Raw genomic sequence first — 4,236 nt, 5'->3', positions numbered from 1 at the left:
TCATCCTCTGTCGTCCCCTTGTCCTCCTGCCCCCAATCCCTCCCAGCATCAGAGTCTTTTCCAATGAGTCAACTCTTCACAGGAGGTGGCCAAAGTACTGGAGTTTCAGCTTGTTCCTCTAGTCTGTGTCTTTTTACTGGTTCTTCCGTGCTTTCTGGGTTTCTGTACACCTTAAAAGGTGAAGAAATACAGAATACTGGAGGAAAATTTATCTGTAGTCCAGTTATTCTGCCAGTGGTTGCTTTTAAAATCACTTGTTTCCTTTTTGCAGGAATGTGTTTTGCCATATGGATAAATGTCTGTTAAAGATCTGTTTATTAATTTAACAGGGTAAGAAATTTTCTGTTACACATAATGTTTATAAATTTCAATCGCATTCTGTGGTGGGTGAACCATACTTTATTGTAAGACATTTAACATTCCAATTTTTGCTATTAATAATAGTCCATGAGTATCTTTGCACAAAGTTTTTGTTTGTTCCTAAGATAGTTTGCCAGCATTTTAAGACTTTCTGCTTACATCCCAGGTTGCATTCAAAGAGATTGAACTAGTTCACAGATGGATGGGTTTTAGCCTATGCTTGTTTAACAAATGTATAGAACTGTTTTATGTGCTAAGCTATTGTTCTCAGAACTTATATGTGGACAAACAGGCAAACATTCCTACCCTTGTGAAGTTTGAGGAGGGAAGTGGGAGATGAGAACTTTAAAAATTTTACTTGGGGGGGTGTCAAACTTTTTATTTCACCAACATTCCCTGTTAATGGAAAAACAAATGCTACTTTGTTCTTAAATATAAAGTGTGTAAAACTTATTTAAATCCATTCATGTATTGGGGTGGGGAGGAGAAAGGAGTTGGGGATTGATGCTCTAGGAATACAGAGGGTTATCTTGGGAAAATGTAAGAGAAATAAAAAGTCTCATCTGGCCAGGTGCTGTTACTGATGTCATTTTCTGATTACCTGTACATTTGAACATTTCTCCATTGTTCACCTTTTGTTTTACATGATAGTAAGGGGACGACAGAGGATGAGATGGATGGATGGCATCACCGACTCAATGGACGTGAGTCTGGGTGGACTCCAGGGTTGGTGATGGACAGGGAGGCCTGATGTGCTGCAGTTCATGGGGTCGCAAAGAGTCAGACACGACTGAGCAACTGAACTGAACTGATTCATTGTTAAGGGGCTTCCCAGGTGTCCCCAGTTGTAAAGAACCTACTTGCCAGTGCAGGAGAGGTAGGACATGCGGGTTCCATCTCCCAGTTGGGAAGACTCCCTGGAGAAGGGCACAGGCAACCCACTCCAGTATTCTTACCTGGACAATCCCATGGACAGAGGAGTCCCATGGCCTATAGTCCATAGGGTCGCAAAGAGTAGGACACAACTGAGCGACTAACACACACAAGCTTTCAGATAGGTGTATGTGTGTGGTCTGCTACTTAAGGAGTTAGTTATTGGTACTGTTTTTATAGACATCTGAATGGAAAGTTGGCAGATGGCAAAAAATCAAAGGACCATAGGGCAAATCACTGTGCACCAGTTACTCTGTAACATTTGGATATTACAAAAATGAGACAGTCATGCTTTGAAAGCTTACTATCTAGGAAGATAGGTTCTTAAACTTGGAACCCAAGAATCCCAGACGATGTTTTTTAAAATGCAGTTTCTAAGGTTCTCCAAACCCACCAAAAGTCTTGATTCATTAGGGAGAGGGTGGAGGGCACAGAGGAGCTCCCCCTCGCCCGAGGTCAGGGGTGGCTGCGCGGGCACAGGAGGGCCGAGAGGACCTACTCCACGTTCAAGGTCAGGAGGAGCAGCATATGGAGATACCCCTCGTCCAAGGTAAGGAACAGCGGCTGTGCTTTGCTGGAGCAGCCTTGAAGAGATACCCCATGTCCAAGGTAAGAGAAACCCAAGTGAGACGGTAGGTGTTGCAAGAGGGCATCAGAGGGCAGACACTGAAACCATAATCACAGAAAACTACCCAATCTAAGCACATGGACCACAGCCTTGTCTAACTCATTGAAGCTAAGCCATGCCATGTGGGGCCACCCAGGACTGGCGGGTCATGGTGGAGAGGTCTGACAGAATGTGGTCCACTGGAGAAGGGAATGGCAAACCACTTCAGTATTCTTGCCTTGAGGACCGCATGAACAGTATGAAAAGGCAAAATGATAGGATACTGAAAGAGGAACTCCCCAGGTCAGTAGGTGCCCAATATGCTACTGGAGATCAGTGGAGAAATAACTCCAGAAAGAATGAAGGGATGGAGCCAAAGCAAAAACAATACCTAGTTGTGGATGTGACTGGTAATAGAAGCAAGGTCTGATGCTGTAAAGAGCAATATTGCATAGGAACCTGGAATGTTAGGTCCATGAATCAAGGCAAATTGGAAGTGGTCAAACGAGATGGCAAGAGTGAACATCAACATTCTAGGAATCAGTGAACTCAAATGGACTGGAATGGGTGAATTTAACTCAGATGACCATTATATCTACTACTGTGGGCAGGAATCCCTTAGAAAAAATGGAGTAGCCATCATGGTCAACCAAAGAGTCCAAAATGCAGTACTTGGATGCAATCTCAAAAACGACAGAATGATCTCTCTTCGTTTCCAAGGAAAACCATTCAGTATCACAGTAATCCAAGCCGATGCCCCAACCAGTAACGCTGAAGAAGCTGAAGTTGAACAGTTCTATGAAGACCTACAAGACTTTTTAGACTAACACCCAAAAAAGATGTCCTTTTCATTATAGGGGACTGGAATGCAAAAGTAGGAAGTCAAACATCTGGGGTAACAGGCAAATTTGGCTTTGGAATACAGAATGAAGCAGGGCAAAGGCTAATAAAGTTTTGCCGAGAGAACGCACTGGTCATAGCAAACACCCTCTTCCAACAACACAAGAGAAGACTCTACACATGGACATCACCAGATGGTCAACACCGAAATCAGATTGATTATGTTCTTTGCAGCCAAAGATGGAGAAGCTCTATACAGTCAGCAAAAACAAGACCAGGAGCTAACTGTGGCTCAGACCATGAACTCCTTATTGCCAAATTCAGACTTAAATTGAAAGTAGGGAAAATCACTAGACCATTCAGGTATGACCTAAATCAAATCCCTTATGATTATACAGTGGAAGTGAGAAATAGATTTAAGGGACTGGATCTGATGGATAGAGTGCCTGATGAACTATGGACGGAGGTTCGTGACATTGTACAGGAGACGGATCAAGACCATTCGCATGGAAAAGAAATGCAAAAAAGCAAAATGGCTGTCTAAGGAGGCCTTACAAATAGCTATGAAAAGAAGAGAAGTGACAAGCAAAGGAGAAAAGGAAAAACATACGCATCTGAATGCAGAGTTCCAAAGAATACAATGAGAGATAAAAAAGCCTTCCTCAGCGATCAATGCAGAGAAATAGAGCAAACAACAAAATGGGAAAGACTAGAGATCTCTTCAAGAAAATTAGAGGTACCAAGGGAACATTTCATGCAAAGATGGGCTCGATAAAGGACAAATGGCATGGACCTAACAGAAGCAGAAGATATTAAGAAGAGGTGGCAAGAATACACAGAAGAACTGTACAAAAAAGATCTTCACGACCAAGATAATCACGATGGTGTGATCACTGACCTAGAGCCAGACATCCTGGAATGTGAAGTCAAGTGGGCCTTAGAAAGCATCACTACAAACAAAGGTAGTGGAGGTAATGGAATTCCAGTTGAGCTATTTCAAATCCTGAAAGACGATGCTGTGAAAGTGCTGCACTCAATATGCCAGCAAATTTGGAAAACTCAGCAGTGGCCACAGGACTGGAAAAGGTCAGTTTTCATTCCAATCCCAAATAAAGGCAATGCCAAAGAATGCTCAAACTACTGCACAATTGCACTCATTTCACACGCTAGTAAAGTAATGCTCAAAATTCTCCAAGCCAGGCTTCAGCAATACGTGAACCGTGAACTTCCAGATGTTCAAGCTGATTTTAGAAAAGGCAGAGGAACCAGAGATCAAATTGCCAACACCTGCTGGATCATGGAAAAAGCAAGAGAGTTCCAGAAAAACATCTATTTCTGCTTTATTGACTATGCCAAAGCCTTTGTGTGGATCACAATAAACCGGAAAATTCTGAAAGAGATAAGAATACCAGACCACCTGACCTGCCTCTTGAGAAACCTGTATGCAGGTCAGGAAGCAACAGTTAGAACTGGACATGGAACAACCGACTGGTTCC

The sequence above is a fragment of the Bison bison genome, unplaced genomic scaffold (genome assembly GCF_000754665.1).
Source record: "Bison bison bison isolate TAMUID 2011002044 unplaced genomic scaffold, Bison_UMD1.0 scf7180017864368, whole genome shotgun sequence".
NCBI lineage: Eukaryota > Metazoa > Chordata > Mammalia > Artiodactyla > Bovidae > Bison > Bison bison.
Note: the sequence above shows the minus strand (reverse complement) of the source record.